This window comes from Oncorhynchus masou, chromosome 31 (genome assembly GCF_036934945.1).
Source record: "Oncorhynchus masou masou isolate Uvic2021 chromosome 31, UVic_Omas_1.1, whole genome shotgun sequence".
Lineage (NCBI taxonomy): Eukaryota > Metazoa > Chordata > Actinopteri > Salmoniformes > Salmonidae > Oncorhynchus > Oncorhynchus masou.
In genome coordinates, this window is record NC_088242.1 from 88,083,677 (window position 1) to 88,094,953 (window position 11,277).

Sequence of the window (11,277 nt, forward strand, 5' to 3'; positions counted from 1 at the left end):
TCTCACAGGATGCAGTGGAAACATTAAATCTTGTTCCAGGCTCATTTTAAAAGGATGGATGGTCATTACTTTACTGTACAGTAATGGCCCATGTCATCTATCAGCCTGTGTTGCTTTCCCCCATAATTCACTGTGCCTGAAATAGGGCTGTGGTGGTCATGACATTTTGTCAGCTGGTGATTGTCATGTAAATAGCTTCCGGTCTCATGGTAATAGAGCATTAATTAACATAAACATGTTTAGCATCTCTGGCTTCCACATAGATTACAAGCCACTGATGCGGCCATTTGTAACATCTACATTTTAAAAAGTCTAATAAATCTATTTAATATTGCCTACACCATCACCATAATTCCATTATTTATTTTAGGCAGGTCTAAAGAAACATTATGATATGAAGAAAATGTAGCCTATTTCAGAAGAGCAGAATAGCATCCCTATGATAGGCCCTGATCTGGCTATGCCATATGGCTGTGGGCTACACTAGTTAATTTAGCAGGCAAGATTTGCTTAGAATTCCTGTGGCATTATTTTATGGTAAGAACAATACAATTTAACATAGCAGAATAAAATAGAAAGGATATTTTCTCCAAGCGATTTCGAAGAGAGTGCACACATGCAGCTATTCTGTGTTGAGTGGTTAACAAAAATAATAGGTCATCCTATATGCTTAATTTAGAGCTATTTATGCTTGCCTTTCATGCAACTTATGTCAAATAATCATTAGTCACATCATGCAGCCTTAGGTTATGTGGTTGGATTTCTAATATATTTTAAGGTTTGAATCACAATTAAAGTTGCAGCTCTGCTCTGTTTCTTACGCAGGCTGCACACACTTCATCAGTCTCTCATTCACAATTTGACAAGCACTTGATAATATTCTCACCCATCAGAATTTTCTCAATTTAATCTGGTCTTTACATATAGCCTACTATATACTGTGTGTGGATTTTTGATTTATTTAGAATGGTCCACCAAAATAAAAGACATCATCCGTAGCCTGCACTGGAATAGCAAATTGGAGGTTACATCGGGTTACGTTTTTAATATGCCAGGTGGGATCCTCTTTTAAATAATGGCCAGTCAAAACTCTGTCTTAACACAATGACTGGGCTTATAAGAACACATTTTTCACTAAGCTCTGTAGGCTATTTTTCACTAAGCTCTGTGGGGCAGCAGGTAACCTAGTGGTTAGAGCATTGGGCCAGTAACTGAAAGGTTACTAGACCAAATCCCGAGCTGACAATGTAAAAATCTGTCATTCTGCCGCTGAACAAGGCAGTTAACCCACTGTTCCTAGGCCATCATTGTAAATAATAATTTGTTCTTACCTGACTTGCCTAGTCAAATAAAACAAATATGGGCTCTCCAAACATGTTCCAGGTTTGGAGCTATTTGACCATTTTAATGCCAGCCAGGTAGGATACTCCGATTGCAACGAAATGTGATTAATATTAGGAATTATGTTAAAATTATAAGCCTCCTCCCAAAGTTTATTTTATTCACTGCTTTAGCACACTCTGCCAACCCGGATGTTCTAGCCGTGTCTGAATCCTGGCTTAGGAAGACCACCAAATAATTCTGAAATTTTCATCCCTAACTACAACATTTTCAGACAAGATAGAACGGCCAAAGGGGGCGGAAATTTTGCAGAAATCTACTGCAAAAATAGCCTGCAGAGTTCTGTCCTACTATCCAGGTCTGTACCCAAACAATTTGAACTTCTACTTTTAAAAATCCACCTCTCTAAAAACAAGTCTCTCACCATTGCCGCCTGCTATAGACCACCCTCTGCCCCCACCTGTGCCCTGGACACCATATGTGAGCCGATTGCCCCCTATCTATCTTCAGAGCTTGTGCTGCTAGGCGACCTAAACTGGAACATGCTTAACCCCCCAGCCATCCTACAATCTAAGCTTGATGCCCTCAATCTCACACAAACTATCAATGAACCTACCAGGTACCACCCCAAAGCCGTAAACACGGGCACCCTCATAGATATCATCCTAACCAACTTGCCCTCTAGCTGTTTTCAACCAAGATCTCAGTGATCACTGCCTCATTGCCTGCATCCGTAATGGGTCAGCGGTCAAACGACCTCCACTCATCACTGTCAAACGCTCCCCAAAGCACTTCAGGAAGCAGGCTTTTCTAATCGACTTGGCCGGGGTATCCTGGAAGGATATTGGTCTCATCCCGTCAGTAGAGGATGCCTGGTTATTTTTTTTAAATGCCTTCCTCACCATCTTAAATAAGCATGCCCCTTTCAAGATATTTAGAACCAGGAACAGCTATAGCCCTTGGTTCTCTCCGTACCTGACTGCCCTTAACCAACACAAAAACATCCTATGGCGTTCTGCATTAGCATCAAACAGCCCCTGTTATATGCAACTTTTCAGGAAAGCTAGAAACCAATATAAATAGGCAGTTAGGAAACCCAAGGCTAGATTTTTCAAGCAGAAATTTGCTTCTTGCAACATAAACTCAAAAAAGTTAGAGAATAAGAACACCTCCTCCCAGCTGCCCACTGCACTGAAGATAGGAAACACTGTCACCACTGATAAATCCACTATATTTGAGATTTTCAAAAATCATTTTTCTACGGCTGGCCATGCTTTCCACCTGGCTACCCCTACCCCGGTCAACAGCAAGGCACCCCCCACAGCACCTCGCCCAAGCCTTCCCCATTTCTCCTTCTCCCAAATCCAGTCAGCTAATGTTCTGAAAGAGCTGCAAAATCTGGACCCCTACAAATCAGCCGGGCTAGACAATCTGGACCCTTTCTTTCTAAAATTATCTGCCGAAATTGTTGCCACCCCTATTATTAGCCTGTTCAACCTCTCTTTTGTGTCATCTGAGATTCTCAAAGATTGGAAAGCAGCTGCGGTCAACCCCCTCTTCAAAGCGGGGGGGACACTCTTGACCCAAACTGCTGCAGACCTATATCTATCCTACCCTGCCTTTCTGTAAGGTCTTCGAAAGCCAAGTCAACAAACAGATTACCGACAATTTAGAATCCCACCATACATTCTCCGCTATGCAATCTGGATTCAGAGCTGGTCATGGGTGCACCTCAGCTACGCTCAAGGTCCTAAACAATATCTTAACCTCCATCGATAAGAAACAATACTGTGCAGCCGTATTCATTGACCTGGCCAAGGCTTTCGACTCTGTCAATCACCACATGCTCATCGGCAGACTCGACAGCCTTGGTTTCTCAAATGATTGCCTCGTCTGGTTCACCAACTACTTCTCTGATAGAGTTCAGTGTGTCAAATCGGAGGGTCTGTAGTCCGGGCCTCTGGCAGTCTCTATGGGGGTGCCACAGGGTTAAATTCTTGGACCGACTCTCTTTTTTGTATTCATCAATGATGTCGTTCTTGCTGTTGGTGAGTCTCTGATCCACCTCCACGCAGAGAACACCATTCTGTATACTTCTGGCCCTTCTTTGGACACTATGTTAACAAAGCATCCTTCACTCATGTTACCAAACAAACCCTTGTAAAACTGACCATCCTACCAATCCTTGACTTCGGCGATGTCATTTACAAAATAGCCTCCAATACCCTACTCAATAAATTGGATGCAGTCTATCACAGTGCCATCTGTTTTGTCACCAAAGTCCCATATATTACCCACCACTGCGACCTGTACACTCTCGTTGGCTGGCCCTCGCTTCATACTCGTCGCCAAACCCATTGGCTCCAGGTCATCTACAAGACCCTGCTTGGTAAAGTCCCCCCTTATCTCAGCTCACTGGTCACCATAGCAGCACCCACCTGAAGCACGCGCTCCAGCAGGTATATCTCTCTGGTCACCCCCAAAACCAATTCTTCATTTGGCCGCCTCTCCTTCCAGTTCTCTGCTGTCAATGCTGAAACGAACTACAAAAATCTCTGAAACTGGAAACACTTATCTCCTTCACTAGCTTTAAGCACCAGCTGTCAGAGCAGCTCACAGATAACTGCACCTGTACATAGGCCATCTATAATTTAGCCCAAACAACTACCTCTTTCCCTACTGTATTTATTTATTTGTTTAGCTCCTTTCCACCCCATTATTTCTATCTCTACTTTGCGCATTCTTCCACTGCAAATCAACCATTCCAGTGTTTTACTTGCTATATTGTATTTACTTTGTTACCATGGACTTTTTTTGCCTTTATCTCACCTCACTTGCTCACATTGTATATAGACTTATTTTTCTACTGTATTATTGACTGTATGTTTGTTTTACTCCATGTGTAACTCTGTGTTGTTGTATGTGTCGAACTGCTTTGCTTTATCTTGGCCAGGTCGCAATTGTAAATGAGAACTTGTTCTCAACTTGCCTACCTGGTTAAATAAAGGTGAAATAAAAATAAAATAAATTAATGTCTCTCCGCCCTAACAATGGGAGTCGTTGTCCACAAAACGGCACAGCGGACACCTGCCTGTTATTTTTTTGAATTGGTATATACATCCCATTACTGTAATCCTTTTTGGAATATTCAATGAGGGTTGTTGACTTTAACCACCTGTATTCAATGGAGAGATGCTATGCTACGAGTCTCACCAATGAATATGCATAGCCATCTCTAGACAAGTCCAATATCAAGTGTTTTTTCTCAAAGTTGTCACATGCCCAACTTACAGTGCCTTGCGAAAGTATTCGGCCCCCTTGAACTTTGCGACCTTTTGCCACATTTCAGGCTTGATTACACACAGGTGGATTGTATTTATCATCATTAGTCATTTAGGTCAACATTGGATCATTCAGAGATCCTCACTGAACTTCTGGAGAGAGTTTGCTGCACTGAAAGTAAAGGGGCTGAATAATTTTGCATGCCCAATTTTTCAGTTTTTGATTTTTGTTTGAAATATCCAATAAATGTCGTTCCACTTCATGATTGTGTCCCACTTGTTGTTGATTCTTCACAAAAAAATACAGTTTTATATCTTTATGTTTGAAGCCTGAAATGTGGCAAAAGGTCGCAAAGTTCAAGGGGGCCGAATACTTTCGCAAGGCACTGTATATCAGTACACTCATAACAACTTAAGCATTACGAAACTTCTATTCACGTAGGAAATAAGCCATAAAAATGTTGTTCACCAAATTCGACACGCTCTCATTGACCTCCATACATAAACTCCTAGCTTGGTAGGAGAAACAATGGAGAGAAAAAAATTCCACCTGCTGGAGACAGATTTTCAGCTGAGTTGGGCCTCTCTCTTCCTCTCTGGTACTGGCCATTAGCGACTGGCAGTTACAACGTTTGGTAGGCTACTAATAACCATCAATGGAAACAGAGCGCAATTTTGGAGAAGCCTAGTTAGCCGGTCACATGGACTGCGGTCATGACTCATGACTGCCAGCATGGCGGTAATACAGTCACCATAACAGTCCTAGCTGGAAACGAGAGAGCTAATGTATTTTCCGTTTGGGGTCTATCTGTTGTTGGTTTTTCCACCTGCTACAGTGGTGCAGGCTATGTTTGTCTGTCTGTCTACCTGTTCAATTCCAGCAAACGAACCATATGGTCACCCAATCAAAGTACAGCAGACCAGACCCTCCGTATTGTGACAAAGACCCTCGTGGGTGTCCTCTTCGCTATGCTGGCAGCCGTTACTGCGGACAGGGTGGTTTTGACAGAGAAACCCTTCCAAACACAGAGGGAAAGGGTTTGCATTTGGGCAGTGTCTGCTTCACAGTGCTCCTTGGCTCCAATTTCAATCCCGGGATAATCAAGACCAGAGAGGAGGAGAATGAGGGTGGAACTGGAATCAAGTTACAGCAGCCATCATTATTAAGGGCAGTAGATGTCAATTCCGAAAAAACACAGACAAATTGAGGCATAATTGGCAGGGCAATTTTCCGTTCAACTCCCAATGAACCCCTCCTTTTACCTCGCCTCTGTTAGGCCTACACTCTTTTCTCAAGCAACTTTCTAATTTCCCCTGTTGTTTTGCAGCAGGGCCAGAGCTCCAGCAAAAAGGGTTGGTGGCACAACTGGATTAAAGTAAATAACCCAAAAAGAGCCACTGAAGACATTCATCATCTGACAAACCTTAAAACATCAACAAAAAACATTACAAAACAATCTTATTTGGGGTATTTCCTGATGATTACCCCCTACAGCATTCTTAAAGAGGAAGAGGAACAAAGCAGATCATATGCGATATATGAAACAAACACAGAAAAGCTGCAAAGTGTGAATGAGCCGAAGCATAGCCACAGGAAGATGTTTGAGGGAGGGGGCTGATCATTTTTAGTGGGGGAAAGAGAACGTTTTATTTCCGTGCTACGGACAGCTACTGTATTTTCATCTGCTTTACAGGACTAGTAAAGAATTTTTAAAAAACGATGCTGCAGCCTCTTCAGCTTCCTGTGTCTATGGGCTGAAGACTGAAGACACCTTCAGCCATTCATTCCTCAGTGAAGTGAAGCATCTAGCTAGCTGCTGTCTGTTTGCTATAGGGACTGAGTGTGCTGCTCAGGCCTGTTATTCAGGAGAGCCCCTGGAATCAGTCTGTAATTAGATTGTCCTGTTCATGATGCACTCAAACACACCACACACTGACTCACTCCCTGGAACTGAGCTGTGCTGGAATGGGCCGAGATACCTCTTTGCTGGCCATACTGCTGGTCCCAAACTGTCTCTGAGTGGTATGCTTTCCTATGGCTGTACGGATACAGTTTTATTTTGTACACACACACACTATGTATATCAAATAATATCATATTTTTTGGGCAATTTGTTTTGATATATATATATGTCTTGAGATTTGAGCTCATGTAAATATGATTTTCTGTGTTTTGAGATTCTCAGATGAGGTACAAATCATTCTCAATCAACCCATTTGAAATATGCCCCCCAAAAGAAAATAAATAACATATGTAAATATATATATATTATTTAACCTTTATTTAACTCGGCAAGTCAGTTAAGAACAAATTCTTATTGACAATGACGGCATAGGAACAATGGGTTAACTGCCTTGTTCATGGGCTGTTAACCCACTGTTCCTAGGGTTAACTGCCTTGTTCAGGGGCTGTTAACCCACTGTTCCCAGGGTTAACTGCCTTGTTCAGGGGCTGTTAACCCACTGTTCCTAGGGTTAACTGCCTTGTTCAGGGGCTGTTAACCCACTGTTCCTAGGGTTAACTGCAGGGGCTTGTTCTAGGGGCTGTTAGGGGTTGTTAACCCACTGTTCCTAGGGTTAACTGCCTTGTTCAGGGGCTGTTAACCCACTGTTCCTAGGGTTAACTGCCTTGTTCAGGGGCTGTTAACCCACTGTTCCTAGGGTTAACTGCCTTGTTCAGGGGCTGTTAACCCACTGTTCCTAGGGTTAACTGCCTTGTTCAGGGGCTGTTAACCCACTGTTCCTAGGGTTAACTGCCTTGTTCAGGAGCTGTTAACCCACTGTTCCTAGGGTTAACTGCCTTGTTCAGGAGCTGTTAACCCACTGTTCCTAGGGTTAACTGCCTTGTTCAGGAGCTGTTAACCCACTGTTCCTAGGGTTAACTGCCCCTGAATGATGTTTGGATGCATGCTGAGTTGTTCCATCTCCATGATGCTCTATGTAGGTATTGAAAAGGGCATGATACATCCCGTCCCTTATGTCAGATTCAGCACAATCTAGAATTCATCACAATATAAGAATTGAGCTTTGCTGACATAGGAAAATATATTGAAACAGTATAATCTTTGAATTTCTGAGTTCTTTTCATAAAATGTCTACAGTCAAATCTGTAACACCTACAATTTTAAAACTTGCATAAATCTTGCATACATTTCTGAGAGCATTTCAGAAAAGTCCACAGTAGAATCTGCAAACACAGCATTTGGGTAGTTCTGTGTCCATGTAATAGCCACGATGATCAACAGGGGGTGCACAATATCAAAAAGACATTGAGGAACAGACGAGTGGGCCAGCAGGTAAAATAACTTCATGCAGTAGAATGGAGTGATTCTTCACCATCTGCAAGCTGTAGACATCAGTGAAAGCCAATGCCACAAGGGTTGAACATTTTTATAAATTGATGAAATAATTACAACCTCTAGTATTCCATCTTTAAACTGTCGTAAATGCTTTAATTAGGTTAAATGAACGTTAAATTAACGTTCAACAGATGGAATTGATTAGTACGGCTTGCCGTTTGTGACCCATGTAAGGAATAAAATACACAAGTACACTGTGAGACTGTTCTAACTCAGAGTCGAGTTCACTGTTTAGCAAAAGCACTGTAATTATTGACTCAACTGTGATTTGCAGTTAATCCATTGGGCCGGTGACTCAGTCTCAGACAGGGGGACACTTGTGCGTGCTTGCAAGGACACATTATATACAAATTTATGGGCTTTGGCCGGTGCGATATGATATTAACATTTCTACGTCCGGGTTTTAGTTGTCAGCTCCCATGTGTCTCCAATTGAACTTTCAGTCGTTTCAGCGACTTAATGCAATTTAACGTTTCACACATAGTTCTGCCCATAAAATGTGGTTGGAGGGATGGAAGAAGGAAAATATCAGTGATTTAAAGAGGTCATTATCACTCATAGCATAAGCTGAGTCTGGCTTCGGTGGAATGTTTTCCCAATGTTGCAGTGCCAACATGCCTGTGAGATTTCTACCAGGGCTTTGACCCCTGACCTGATGACCTTAACACACAGCTACAGGGAGAGAGGTTGGCCTGCATTGTGTTGGAAAGTTCAAACGCAGGAGGCATGGTCTGTGTCACTGACACTCACTAGAACTAGGAGAGGGGGCCCAACGGTTTCTTTGGTTACAAACGCAGCCAGCTTTAGAACAGCACTATGAAGGACCCAGCAACTAAAAACAAGCAGGCCTCCTGCTGATGGACTCTTTACATGTCAGCGATGTCGAAGCCTCGCTGTGAGACAAAGTCCAGGTATTTTGATGATATCACTGCTCAGTCTTTCATCAGACACTTGCTCCAAAATGATGTAGAGACCACCAATACCGCTGGGTATACTGCCCTGCAAGCAAACTCTCACCAACTTTGACAAGTCTCACGTTCCTCCAACTTGTTTCGGTTGTGAAAACAGATTGTATATCAGTATTACGCATTACCCATTTGTGGGGTGGAGTAGTACAGTATGTTTGTGTGTCTCTCTCTTGTGTGTCTCTCTCTCTCTCTCTCTCTCTCTCTCTCTCTGTGTGTGTGTGTGTGTGCCTGTGTGAGTGTCTCTCTCTCTCTCTGTATCTCTCTCTCTCTCTCTCTCTCTCTCTGTGTCTGTCTCTCTCTCTCTCTGTGTCTCGCTCTCTATGTGTGTGTGTCTCGCTCTGTGTGTGTGTGTGTCTCTGTGTTTTTGTCTGTGTTTTTGTCTGTTTGTCTGTCTGTCTCTCTCTCTCTCCCTCTCTCTCTCTCTGTGTATGTCTCTGTGTGTGTGTGTGTCTCTCTCTCTCTCTCTCTCTCTCTCTCTGTGTATGTGTGTGTGTGTGTTTCTCTGCTTGTGTGTGTGTCTCTCTGTCTGTGTGTGTGTGTGTTTGTGTGTGTTTGTGTGTCTGTGTCTCTCTCTCTCTCTCTGTGTGTGTGTGTCTCTCTCTATTTGTGTGTGTCTCTCTCTCTCTCTCTCTCTCTCTCTCTCTCTCTCTCTCTGTGTGTGTCTCTCATTGTGTGTCTCACCACTTCTTAGTTGAAATAAAGTGCTCTATCATAAGCTCCTCCGCTGCCCAATTCAACAATGACCTTGTTGCAGACTTTATTAAATAGGTATGTTAACTTGTCTCCTTCCAGTATTGTTTTACACACTCAGCAGTTGCTGGCGTGTGCCGCCCATTGTTTAGGAAAGAAAAAACAGATGTGGCCTCTTGTCTATTTGTCCTACCCACATCTTTCTTCAGGGCAATATTCATTTCCAACTGACTGCTTTTGTGAAGGAGACCTATTAGGCTCCGTCGTTTGTTTCCTTTTGTCTTAACGTTTGAAATGAAACTTAGACACATGGACGGGGACAATATATTCGGAAGAACCCGGCCATGATGATATGGTGTGGTAGTGTCATCAGTGCTCGAAGCTTCACGTGATGAGACTTTCCGTTGCATGAATTCACATGTTCACTGAGCTAAGACAGACAAAAACAGCAAGACCCAGTGATTGTTCACACAGGCGGAGAATCATCTGGGACTGATTTCCCAAAGTAGGGCACAGAGACCTCTACTGGTTAGGAGAAGTTAAGTTTTGGGGAGGCTCTTCTTCCTCTAATTTCGCAAATGTGGTCTGCCACCTACTTCCATGTGTAACACAACACACAATTTGGCCTTTGTTTGAAACACTTGTCAGAACCCTCTGTTTTTCTAGTCTAGTCTATAGCTCTACCTGCCTGTCTTCACAGGCAGCATCATGAGACCTGTGGTTCTTGACTTGTCCTCTCTGAGCTTGTGCAGTTTGAAGTTTTCACAAATAGGCCAATGCAGGGTGATAGTCTTTGACAATGAATTGACCCAGCCGCTGGCCTTTGCATCTCGTGTAACCCCAGCAGTGATGTAATTAGAGTCTTAAAGACTTTAGGGCTGGGGCAGGACCCTGCTTCTATTGTCATCTGTCTGTGGCGAGTGGCGCATTCACTCGTTATGTCTGTGTGTCAAAATAAATATACTTCCTCTTTAAAACCATACGGCTGGAGTCAATCCATTATTGATTCATTCTAAACACAGTCTATCTAGGTGGAGGAAAACAACTGCCATCCAAGTCAAGAGAGGCTGATGTGCAGCATATCTAGGATTCCATCTGAAAGGTGTATAGTGGCTTCCTCTAGTCAGCTTCTCTTCTTTATCTCTCCTAACCCTAACACTAAGGAGATAGGGGTTTCCTTGAGCCCTTTGAAACATAGGGTACATTTTCATATTGAGTAGCACTTCATGTTGTGATACATGATTGCATGTCAACATTTTTATTACACAGTAAACAACCCATAAACTAGAAAAGGTTTCCTGAAGAAAACCTAGTAATCAGTGCTCCATACAGTAGCAGCAGATCCAGAAGCTGGCTTCTAGCCTGGGGGTGCACTACCTTCATTTATACATCAGGAGTGGCTTACTCAGGGAACCTTCCTCAGAGCTCTTTAGATAGCACGGGATTCCTGTGAACATGTTAATGTGCTTTTGCTGCTGTGTAACAGGCAGACACTTTTCCTCTGCTCTCTGTGGCAAAACGACCTGCCCGAACTAGAATCATTTCACATAGCTTTGGCCAAAGGATGTCGGGCGCCTAGCGACCTATGCATTTATGCATGGAACCCTCTGAAACTTTAATACTGGTGCGCCATTAATC